At 37.0% G+C, this 12,930-nt stretch overlaps 1 long non-coding RNA gene across 4 annotated transcripts in view; it reads left to right on the top strand.

Annotated features, from left to right (window-relative positions):
- LOC112648091 (uncharacterized) overlaps positions 1–12,930 on the top strand; it is a 40,715-nt gene that overhangs the window by 22,618 nt on the left and 5,167 nt on the right. The window contains exons 2-4 of one of the 4 annotated variants that reach the window (XR_007412193.1): positions 5,704–6,041; positions 9,887–10,021; positions 10,114–12,412. This is a non-coding gene — a long non-coding RNA (uncharacterized LOC112648091). Of the gene's footprint in view, positions 1–37; positions 6,042–9,886; positions 10,022–10,113; positions 12,413–12,930 lie in introns of those variants that run through there. The other 3 variants (XR_007412194.1, XR_007412192.1, XR_003128739.3) reach the window with 3 other exon arrangements.

Genomic DNA, 12,930 nt, shown 5'->3' with positions numbered 1-12,930 from the left:
GAGCCCTTTATCTTTTTTTTCTAATATGGGCTCATTTCTCTTTAAGGCAGCTAGCCATTTTTCATCATTATCTTCAGAATTTTTATTATTTTTTTCCAGTGTTGGATTCCTTGTGTACTTAATTCCAATATTCTTAGCTTCCTTCCTCAGTTTCGTGAAACAAACCTTCTCTAGTAGTTTCATGAAAATGCATGCATAATAAGTTATATATTTAAAAACTTATATGTCTGAAATGTAATCTTCCTTTCTTGGAATTGCTAGCTTGGAGAGAGCTATAAAATTGTAATTTGGAAGAACACTTTCCTAAGATTTTTTTCATTGCTGCATTTCCTTCTAGATGTTTTTGTTCAGAAGTTGGAAAAATACTTATTTTTGATCATTTTTTCCCCTTAAGAATGATTTTAGAATATTTCCCCAAAGATTCTGAAATTTTATGGTCATGTGATTTTGCATAGGTTATTTTTCATTATTATTACTATTTGCTGTGCACTTCCACCATTCAAAGTGGAGTATATATATATATATATACCACTGTGTCATGGTGTATAGTTCTTTTTATTATACATTGTTGGATGACTTGCTAATATTTTTTCTCTTTTCACAACTTGTTGATTTTAATAGTCATGATTGGTATACTCTGAAGGTGTAAGATTTGGTCTTTGCAAGGTTGACCATTTTTTTAAGGCTCCTCTGGAGATGCAGGAGTTAGTTCTAGTTCTCTGGGCTCACTATGCATAGGGTATTACTTGGATTGCGAAGTTCACAGGATCCCTTGTTTCTGATTCTGTTTCCTTTTTAGCATGTGAAAATAAATGTGTTGTTGGCTTTATTTCTCTCTTATGCTTCTTGAATGGGTGCTAGATGTTAGGAATTTTCTTGCCTACATATGCTGCAAGGGATATTTTTACCCTCTTGGCTGTCTTCAGCATCCAGTCATGGTCTCCAGGCTGGCATTGACAGGGTGTCACTCTCTTCTTCCTTTCCTAAGTGCTGGAGGCTGGTTGTTCTCCTGTTTTGCTAAAGATTTTTGGGCCTATGTTCATGAGAAATATCTGTTGTTTTCCTTCTTTTTAATGACTTTGGCTATTTTTGGTATTAGGGTAATGCTGTCCTCATAAAATGAATTAGGAAATATTCTTTCTGCATCCATTTTCTGGAAGAGATTGTAGGGAATTGGTATAACCTTTTAAATGTTTGGTAGAATTTTCCAGTGGACTTGGTGTTTTCTGTTTTGAAAGGTTATTAATTATTGAGGCAATTTCTTTAATAGATCTGTCTATTCAGCTCATCTATTTTTTCTTGTATGAGTCTTGCTAGATTGTATCTTTGAAGGAATTGGTCCATTTCATCTATTTTATCAAATTTGTGGTATTATGTATCTTTATTATCCTTAGAAGTGATGTCTTTTCTTTCATTTCTGACATTATAAATTTGTATTTTCTTTTTTAGCTTACCTGGCTAGAGGTTCATCAATTTTATTGTTGCTGTTGTTTTTTCAAGAAGCTCAGCTTTTTATTTTTCTAATGATTTATTGTTTTCAATTTCATTAATTCAACATTTTTTTCTCTTTTCCTCCGTATTTGGATTTAATTTATTCTCCTTTTTCTGGTTTCCTAAGGTGGAAGTATAGATTACTGATTTTAGATTTTTCTTCTTTTCTAAAATGCAATACTACAAATTTCCCTCTACTGCTTTTGCTGCATCAACCAATTTTGATAAATTGTATTTTCATTTTCGTTTAGTTCTAAGTGAAAAACTTCATTAATATTTCTTGCAAAGCAGGTCTACTGGCAATAAAGTCCTCAATTTTTGTTTGTCTGAGAAAGTCTTTATTTTTCCTTAACTTTTTAATAGTAATTTTGTGTAAAAAATTCAAGGTTGGTTTTTTTTTTTTCTTTTTCAGCACTTTAAATATTTCACTCCACTCTTCTTGCTTCTATGGTTTCTGAAGAGAAGTCCAATGTGTAATTCTTATCCTTACTCTTCTATAGTTAACAGAGGAACCCTCCCTCTGTCCTCCCCGCCCCCGGCTTATTTTAAGATTTCCTCTGTGCTTGAGTTCCTGAAGTTTGATATGATATGCCTAAGTTTTTTGTTGGGGACAGATTATTTATCCTGCTTGGAGTTCTCTAAGCTTCCTGGATTTGTGGTTTGGTGTCATTAATTTTGGAAAATTCTCATTTTTTACTTTAAATTCTTCTGTTCCTTTTTCTTTTCTTTCCTCCTTCTGGTATTCCTACTTTGCATATGTTATACTGTTACATCTTCCCATGATTCTTGGATATTTCTTTTCATACTTTTTCTTTTGCATTCCAGTTTTGGAAATTTTTATTGACATTTCTACAAGCTTACTGATTCTTTCCTTGCTTTGTCCAGTCTACTGATGAGCCCATCAAAGACATTCTTCATTTCTTTTTCAATGTTTCTGATTCAAGTCTTTCCTTTTTATTCTTTTTTTTTAAAGATTTTATTTATTCATGAGAGACACATAGAGAGGGCAGAGACATAGAAGGAGAAGCAGGCTCCATGTGGGGGGCCGGATGTGGGACTTGATCCCAGGATCCTGGGATTATGACCTGAGCTGAAGGCAGACGCTAAACCACTGAGCCACCTGGGTGCTCCCTTTTTGATTCTTTCATAGATTTCTCTCTCTTCACTTACATTATCTACCTTGCATGTTTTATGCTTTTTAAAAAAGGTTTCTTATGATATTCAGAATTTTAAATTCTTAATCAAATAGTTCCAAAATCTCTGCCATGTAATAAGTTTGGCTCTGATGGTCTGTAGCTTCAAATTGTGTTGTTTTTTTTTAATCTTCTAGTATGCCTTATGATTTTTTTTTTTTTTTGGTTGAAAGTCAGACATCTTGCATTGGGTAAAAGGAGGTGGGGTAAATAGGCCTTTAGTGTGAGGTTTTATATTTATCTGGCTAGGAGTTTGACTATGTTCACTGTTTGCTGTAGGTGTCAGAGGCTAAAATTTATTCTGATGTTTTTATTCCCATTTCCTCTACTGTCTTTGGGGTTTCCATTAGATACTTTTTAAATATGATCTGAGACATGCAGTGCTTTTAGTTTAATCTTCTGTTATTATACAAGAGTCTTACTGATGTGTTGGCAAAGTGTGTGTTGCAGGGTAGGGGGAAGAAGCAGCCTATAATCCTGTGATTGGGTCTCAGTCATTTAATGACCATGTGTCCCTGGGTTATGACCTTCAATTCTTTTTTCCCCTTTTCAATTCTTCCTTTACCCTTAGGGGAGACAAAAAGGTTAGAAGGAATTGAGTGAAATTTCCCTTTCCCCTTGTCAATGAGGCTCTGATGAAACCCTAGTTTTTGGGCTCTGATAAAATAGTGTCTCTTGAATGTATACTTCAAAATTTCTACTTTTCCTTTCTTCTTGCTGGAAGCAAGGAGCAGATTTTCTCTGATCTCTGCCATGAGAACCTGGTAGGGCTGCTGGAAGTAAAATTTATTTATGTGGCCCCCTCTGAGTCTAGCCCTCTCTGGAGTTTTAACTCTAAAGCTTTCCACACTGAGGAGTTCATCATCTAGGCAACTGCACTTTAGGTTTCCCTGCCCTAGTGCTGGTTCAGTGGTGGGCTTCTCCTCTTGAGCTTCTGCTTCTGTAGGTTGTGATTTTTCTGGACCTGCTTGCTTGTTTGGATAGTGTTTGCCTGGGACCTCAATTCTCTGCTCTGATGGAACCAAGAAGAGTTGTTAATTTTCAGTTTGTTCAGCTTCCCCTCTTCCCTTAATTGTTATAATCATGAGAGTGAAGACATCTATACTCCTTATATGCTGGGCCAGAAGCAGCAAGTCATTATTATTATTTTTGTAAACCATTTTGAGTTTTTGTGTTTGTTACTACAGCATAAAGTAAAAAGGGACTAATAAAAAATGTCCCTTAATCCACAACTATCCATTCATATTAAAGAACATGATAGTAAAAAGCTAATTGGAAGCTGTACATGTATGGTTTGTTAGTGGAACTCACGTGGGATTTTTGATTGGAGACCAAATTATTTCATTGAGAGACTCAAAGCACCAGTATCTGTTAGTCTTTTATAACTTTTAGTTTCTCTGATGACTATACAGTCCTCTCTCTTTGGGTTGTAAGATGGCCTCCAACCTTTTGAATTGAGCAGGAGTTGCAGTCTAAAGGACTCAATTTGTACTAAATGCTTTTAATTTTTTGGTGGCTTACAGCAGTTTGTATTGCTCCTGCCTTCTTCTGTACCTGATGTCCTGAGGTTCAGAGTCCCTATGCTTCATTTTTCCTCAGAAAGCAAATCTCTTATCTTCTGGAGGAGGTGATTGAACAGCCCTCTGTACATACCTTCAACTACTTTTTGCTGTTTTTAGCCTACCCCTCTTTTATATCTTCAAAGTTGCCTGTTGCCGTTACTGTCCCAGATTTTCTGGGATGTCATTTTACTTCTCTTTGGTTTTCCTTCTCTAGATATGTAAGTTTCAGCTTTCTTCATTTTGCTAATCACTTGCACCTGTCCCTTTGCTTTCCATATTTCAACTATATATATACTGACACATTATATTAATTTTGGTGTACAACACAGCAATTTGATATTTGTATATGTTGTAAAATAATCACCACCATAATCTAGTTACACCACAATAAATCTAGTTAACATCCATCACCTCACTTGGTTACAAATATTTTTTCTTGTAATGAAAACTTTTAGAATTTACTGTCTTAGCAATTTTCAAATATGAAAAAAAGTATTAACTTCAGTCACCATGCTGTATATTACATCCCCAGAACTCATTTATTTTATAGTTGGAAGTTTTTACCTTTTGACCTCCATCCCTTGTGTTTGGTAACTATCAACCTGGTCTTTTTCCTATGAGTTGAGTGTTTTGATTTTAGTTTGTGTTGGTTTGGTTTCTACATATAAGTGAGATCATACAGTATTTGTCTTTCTCTGTTTGACTTATTTCACTTAACATAATGCCCTCAAGTTCCATCCATGTTTTTGCAAAAGGCAGGATTTACCTTTTTATGGCTAAATAGTATTCCATTGTGTGTGTGTGTCTATCACATTTTCTTTATCCATTCAACATTTTATCTCTTATCAGATGTCATCCTCTCTCATTCTTTCCATCCTTGTGTTTTTTTTAAAAAAACCATTTTAAGTGTTAATTTAATGAAAGCAGAGAGATAATCAAGTTTTCAACATGACATATTCAAGCAGTTTCTTTTTTCCTAATTCCAACCAAGGTCTTTCTGATTCATACACTGGATTAATCTCTGAACAATTTCTTAGAAAAATCCTTGATTTGGTTGATAATTTTCCACAAAATGATGCTAATCTTTCTTTCCCTCTTCCTTTTAATACTAATACTTACTGAAAATTTACTATGTGCTAGATGTTGGGCTGAACTATTACATGTGTTATACTACTTAAAACCCATCGAAATCTTAATGGAGTGAAACTATTATTATGCCGATTTCACATCTGAGGAAAATAAAGCTTAGAGAGGTTAAGCAAAACACAGTCACACACCTAGTAAGCAGAAGAGCCTTGACTGAAGCAGAGCTCAATATGTATAGGATAAAAATCTCTAATTCTACAAAGTAACTAATATATTTAAGCTTAATATAAAATCAAAACTAGAATGAAGTAGGAAACTTTTGAATTTTATGGTCTTCTTATCTTTATTAAGGGTATGATATTCTTTTCCAGAAGTCAGAATATTCTGTGTTTTTGCAATGGGTCCCCTGTCAATAAAAACATTTTAGAAACAGAATATGGAGCTGCCAATACTGAAAATGGCTGAGAACATAATGCAAAACAATGCTACCAATGAAAAAATGCAAAATACCTGCTTGAAGGAATCAGAGTTTACAGAATAGCAAAATGTTATCCCAAATACACACAGTAAGCCAAAGGATCAAGAGACCAACTTGAATTGTCAGATTCCAGGAGTCATATTCTTACTGGTTTACTGCACTTCTTTTGGATGGCAACTAATGTCTTCAGAATAGAACAGCCTCCTATTGCTAAGGACCCAGAAAATGAGGGTAAGACTTATTTATTATCAATCATAGGAATTTTCCATAACATAATTTTTGATATATGGCTTTGGCTGTTGAAGATGCTGCCATACTAACCCATTAGTTGGTGAAAAGAATGAGAAAAAATTCTTGGTTAAGGATCACAAAGAAAACCTCTGCTTTTGACCTTTTGTAAGAGGGGCTGTTTGATGATGGAAAGGGGACAGACATAGAGTCAAATTGAAAGGATGGTGTAATGTTTTGTAATGTTTAAACTGCAAAGCTTTCTCTCTGAATTAGGCACGAGCAATGGCTTTCACTGAAGCCCATAGCCTGGAAACCTCCATTTGGCAAATGAAATCTTCCAAATATCTATAAGGCAGGTGTATCTTCACCTTCTATTCAGTGACTTCAGGGCCATGGCTTCTGGATAGAATGTTCCTGTTCCAGTATGAAAATTGAGCTTGAGTCCGTACAAGTGCACTTTTTTGAGGAAATCAGGAATTTTAAAATTATTATTCTGCTTCTGAAGGATAAATTTCAGTGTGTTCAAATGTTCTGTTAAATCAGTAATAATGAAGCAGCTGGTGAAGCACTGGGGAGAGAGCTATAATTCTAAAGATCCTTGACGTGAGACAATAGATTAGTAGATCTCTGTCTAGTTTCCCTAGTTTAGCCATATGACCAAAGTAAAGAAAATCGAATACCTTTTCTAGGCCTCAGAGTCTTATATTACTCAACCCAGTAAGACTGAAGTAGACAGCTTCCTCCATTACATCATTCAATAAACCTGACTTATAGACTTCACAGCACAAACTTACAATAAATGATGCAATGGAATCATAGATGTTATGACCCCTGACACGTTTCCCCTCATTCATTGAAGGTACTAGTTTTCCTTGCTGATTAACTCAGCTTTTCCATGTTTTGACTAAACTTCTTAAATTCTTTACAGAGAGATGGCTCAGCTCTGGAAGTTCATAGTGCAGGCTTATTAGATAAAAACATTCTTGCTAAAATGGCAGATGATGTGCAATCAAGAGTAGGCAGCCTACCACAGATCCATAGATCACCTACGGGATGCCTGTTGGTGATTTGAGTTTTAGAGCATCCCCGAATGGTTGCTTTTAAACTACTTTCTAATGGATGTGGGGGAAGGAAAGAAGACTTTCTACAATCCTCGAACATCCTTCTCACTGATGTATTAAGGCATTCTTCCAGTTAAAAGACCAAACCCCCCCAAATCAGAGAAGCCAAGAAGAGACAAGAGATGGCCAGATGTAGATAGAGAACATCCAGGAAAGACTGCCTGAAAAATGAATATACAAACCCCAGCTTTATCATGGAGCAAGTAAATGTGAGTTCCCTTGAAGAAAGGGTAGGAAAGGAGACAGAGAACAGAAAATAAAGATAGGGTTTGGGAAATATAAGAAAGGCATTTGCTTCGTTCATGTCTTAGGAACAGAAATGACCATGTAAGATTGATTTAGAAATATGTCTCCTCATCTTGGGCCACTCTCTTTTTCATGCATTATTATCTCTTAAGTTTTTTCATTAACCTCACCTTTCCTCCACTAAGGCTTCCACAGGGGCTGTCTCTTCTGCCTAAAATGTTCTTTCCCACATCCTTTTCATTGTTTGGTTCATTCTCAACTTTCTGGTTTGACTGGTGCAGACAAAATATTGTGGGCAATAATCAGAGGGCAGGGGCCTGGCTGAGACTTCTCTAAGCTATCACTCTGCAGTTTGCGTTATTCATCTGTACATGCACCAAATGCCCGCCCTTGGCTTTCCCCTCACTTCCAGTCTGCTGGTGTCTTTCCTATAGCATCTTCTGCAGATCATAGTCGCTGTTTTTCCATTGTGCCTTGGCTTGTCCTGGGAACTGATGAGTCCAGGTTTCCTACAGAGAGCAGTGAGATAGGCCCTCAGTATGATGAAGCAGAAGAAGAGCCTTCCAGAGCCTGGCCTCTGCCTATCTTGCCCCATAGAGGTCTTTGATTAGCAGGGTTTTCAGTTGAAGAAGTAACATTAGTCCTTTATTTAAAAAGCTGAGGAATGTACTTGAGACGTTTAAGAGAAAACAATTTTAAAGCATCCAACTTATTGAACTTCTGGCACAAAAATACTCTTTGGCTTTGCTCTGAACATTTTCATTCAGCATTGCTTTCATTCAGTATACAGTGGGCATATTTTCATGCACTTGAAGCTTTTGCTTTTCAGTAATTTTCCTGAGATTAAATAGGCAACTATAAATAGGCATTTTAACCTCAGTAAAACCTCTTTACTTAATATAAGTGGCTTAATTTTTTCATCTAGCAGATGTTGTATGCCTGCCAGGTGCCAGTCATTCATGTTTGGGCAAGAAGAACATACAGTGAACTGCATGGAGGTGCTATCATCTCCTATACATGGGAAAATGGGCCTTTCTCCAAGTTCATCCAGGTGTTTTCAGTCAAATATCCCATAAACGTGGTTGGAGAAATTAGCTGTGATTGGAAAACAAGATGAGTTCATTAGAAACTTGTCAGGGGAGAAAGCCTTCACCAAATGAATTTAATGGCTTGAGCTCTTCGGTTTCTTGGAGAGGAGTTTGACTTGGGGTAGTTTTAGGTGGGACGTGGTAAGTAAGGTTTGGCAACAATTGGTTGGAAGTTAGAAACTAGGGAATAGCTTATTGGGTTGGTATGTGAAGCAAGGTTATTATTGAAACTGGTTTTATTTTTCTAACATATAGTTGGAAACAACTATTGAGCTTAATGGGTTTGTGTTTTAAATGTGATATCTATACAGTTTCTCTGTTTTGCAAGCTCTGGTTACTTTGCAGTTTGTCTATTTTGCATGTTGTGGTTTTAAAAATAAAATTTTTTTCCTCAGCCCTGCCTTTTGGCTATACTTAAGCTAATGCTATAGAGTAGACCACATTCTCAGGATGGTGATCATTCTACATCTACACTGCTGGTCAAAGTATCTGAGGCTATGTTGGAGGTCACTTGAGTCTTTTTTTTAATTTTTAAAAATTTTTAAAAAAGATTTTATTTATTCATGAGAGACACAGAGAGAAAGGCAGAGACACAGGCAGAGGGAAAAGCAGGCTCCATGCAGGGAGCCGACGTGGGACTCAATCCCGGATCTCTGGGATCAGGCCCTGGGCTGAAGGTGGCGCTAAACTGCTGAGCCACTCAGGCTGCCCAAGAGGTCACTTGAGTCTTAAAACTCTTGATAATGTTTTGTTTCTGTTGAACAGTCATTGGTGAGACAGTGGCAGAGTAACAGCCTTTTAGACTTGGGGAATCATATGTTTGAATGCTGCAAAGTTGCAAATACTAAGAGGATTATAATCATAGTATGTAGCCCACTGTGAATCTAGAAGCCATGAGCAGTCAAATTAAACCAGAGAACATATCCTGTCCCAATCTATAGAGCCTGTCATAGCAGACCTAAGGATATCAGATTACCTAATGTTATAGTTTCTTTGTGTGTTTTTCAGATATTTGTAGGAACAATAGTCTGGAAAAGTTTGTGAGCAATAGGCACATTATTCCCATAAAATGTCACACATTTTGCTTTGAAAGCTGCAAAGCTGCATATGACTAGGGCTCCTCAATTTTGAACCACTTTGTTGATCTTGTGAAATTCTTTGGTGGGAGATCTATAGCCTTAGTGGCATTGTCTAGTCCTTCTGTAGTTCTTAGAATCATAATGTGCAGAATGTCTCTACCTTTTAGGTATACTTTGAAACTTGAAATGAGGAGTTGTGAATAAAGAAAAAAAAGTAATCCAGAATAGTTGTTAAGTTCACAAACTGCTGCGGATCAATTTTTCTTCTTCAAGAATTGGCTAAAGAGCTTTTTTGTTTTTCTTTCTGGTAGATATCTGAAGATCAAAGAAAATATGGATAAAATGGAGTTTTTGAATGAGTGGTGAGATTTTTCAGCTTCCTGATGACAGTTTCAGTGACATAAGTTCCTTTAGCACTGGACACATATGGGATTTGAATTTTCAAGGTAGGATGATGGTAACTGTATGAAATTTGTTTGGGTCTAAGGGGGCCTTGAGGTCTGGTCTCTTATCCATGTCTTACCTTTATACTTTTCAGAGGTGATGTTGGTGAGAGATGGGATATGCACCATGTACTTGCTCAGCAGTTATAGTAAAATTTCCCCACCAGAGTTAAGTGTCTTTTATTCTGATGGGAATTTTATGGAAATTATTTTGCAAGGTTACATTTTTGAAGTTCTCTGGAATCACTGGAAGGCTAGTATAAGAGTGGGAAAGATTATCTTCATGCAGTACATATCCAGACCATTACCAATATCTTTTTATCTGATTCTGGAGCTACTTTTTGATATCATAGAATAGCGTCTTTGGAATTGCCTAAGAATTTTTTTTAATAATACATTTATTTTTTATTGGTGTTCAATTTGCCAACATACAGAATAACACCCAGTGCTCATCCCGTCAAGTGCCCACCTCAGTGCCCGCCACCCAGTCACCCCCCTCCCCTTCCATCACCCCTAGTTCGTTTCCCAGAGTTAAGAGTCTTCCATGTTCTGTCTCCCTTTCTGATATTTCCCACTTATTTTTTCTCCTTTCCCCTTTATTTCCTTTCACTATTATTTATATTCTCCAAATAAATTTGACCATGTATAGTATCAGAAGGCCTTGATTGTAGTAAAGGCTGTCCGTGTGGCAGAGTGTTCAGCTAGAACATGTTTTTAGCATCCAAATTATGCTTTTTTGTGTATGCTTCTACCTTTATAATAGCATCAAGGTATTAGGAATTCCTTAATCTGATGATTTTGAGCCCCACATCATGCTCCATTATTTTATTTATTTTTATTTATTATTTTATTTTATTATTTTTTCCATTTTCTAAAGATTTTATTTAAATTCAAGTTAGTTAGCATATAGTGTATTAGTTTCAGAGGTAGAATTTAGTGATTCACCAGCTGCAAATAACACCCAGTGCTCATTACATCAAGTACCCCACTTGATGCCCATCACCCAGTTACCTCATCCTCCCACCCATCTCCCCTCCCCTGACCCTCAGTTTGTTTCCTATAGTTAATAGTCTCTTATGGCTTGTCCCTCTCTCTGATTTCCTCTTATTTAATTTTTCTTTCCTTTCCCCTATGTTCATCTGTTTTCTTAAATTCTTTTTTTAAGATTTTATTTATTGATTCATGAGAGGCACACAGAGAGGCAGAGCCACAGGCAGAGGGAGAAGCAGGCTCCATGCAGGGAGCTGGACGTGGGACTCGATCCAGGGTCTCCAGGGTCACACCCTGGGCCAAAGGCGGCGCTAAACCGCTGAGCCAGCTGGGCTGCCCATGTTTGTTTCTTAAATTCTATACATGAGTGAAATCCTATAGTATTTGTATTTCTCTGATTGGCTTAATTTACTTGGCACAATATCATTGGATCATTTTATTTTTTTTAAAGATTTTATTTATTCATGAGAGAGACACACACACACACAGAGGCAGAGACACAGGCAGAAGAAGAAGCAGGCTCCACAGAGAACCCGGAGAACCCGACGTGGGACTCGATCCTGGCTCTCCAGGATCACGCCCTGGGCTGCAGGCAGGCGCTAAACCGCTGCGCCACAGAGGCTGCCCTCATTGGATCATTTTGGATCGGGCTGCTTACTGATCTTATTTTCAGAGCACTCTCAAATCATGCACATCCCCACAAGGTATATATTAATCCTTTTATCCTGAGCTCATTAACAAGCTTTAAAGAGTGCATTGAGCTCTTCCACTTGAACTGATTTGCCTCTGCTAAGAGCTCATGATCTAAAGATGATAGTTCTTATGACGTGTCCAGCCTGGAGAACCTAGACAAATTGGTACCGTCATTGGTTTTTTTTTTTTTTTTTTCCGTCATTGGTTTTTTAAAACTGATAGGTCTATTAAGATGTGATTCATCAACAAATGATATTAAATGTGGATTTTCTATGAACATCTCTAACATTCATTTGAGGCAGGGAGAGTTCCCAAGATGCTAACAGTTGTGATCCCTCTTCTTCAGGTGGTAGAAGTGTAGCAGGTTTCAAGATAATACAAGGGTGGATAGAAAAATGAAGATTGAAAATAGCAAGAATTTCTGTGAGGTGGTTCCACTTGTTGAGAAATGTTAAGTTTTTCCAGTGAGTGACAAAGTCTATATACCATGAAAGACCTTACACTCAAAGGGGTAAAATTTAAGTTGGTTAATGCTTCCACGTACTTAGGTGATGCTGCTACTGCTCTGAAACAAGGCAGACTTGCCTATGCCACCAGTGAAAAGTTATAATAAGTTGTTGGTCTCTACAGTGCCCATGAAGCTGAGTCAAAACTCCAAGGGTTTGTCTAGAATTTTTGTGCACCAACAAGTGGACGTATTATAATAACCAGGTAGGTTAGTTATGGGAGGCTTTTAGAAGATTAATTTATTTTCTTTTAAAAAATATTTTATGTATTTGAGAGGGAGAGAGAGAGGGAATGAGTGCTGGGGGTTGCGGAGGGCAGAAGAAGAAGGAAAAGCAGGCTTCCTGCTGAGCAGGGAGCATGATGTGGGGTTCAATCTTAGGACCCCAGGATCATGACCAGAGCCAAAGGCAGATGCTTAACTGACTGAAGCACTCAGACATCCCTAGGCCAATTTCAAATCACAAAATGCCTGCTTATGATTGGGTTTCCAGTGAGGACTTAGTTACATCATGTAGAAATGAAATTTTCATGAAAATTAAGAACCCGTTGTCTGTAGTAATTCTTCTTAGAAGATTTAAGGCCTTTAAGATCTTGGTTAAGAATTTATAAAAAGTAATACAAGGCTTCTGTAAAATTCTGAGGTGTGATGTCCAAGCATAATGTAGGCCTTCCCAGAAAGAAATGAACAAGTATTGGGTATCCTAATCTAGAGGAATCTGGTC

The sequence above is a fragment of the Canis lupus genome, chromosome 7, assembly GCF_003254725.2.
Source record: "Canis lupus dingo isolate Sandy chromosome 7, ASM325472v2, whole genome shotgun sequence".
In the NCBI taxonomy this organism is placed as follows: Eukaryota; Metazoa; Chordata; class Mammalia; order Carnivora; family Canidae; genus Canis; species Canis lupus.
Note: the sequence above shows the minus strand (reverse complement) of the source record. Positions and strands in the feature narration are given on the sequence as shown.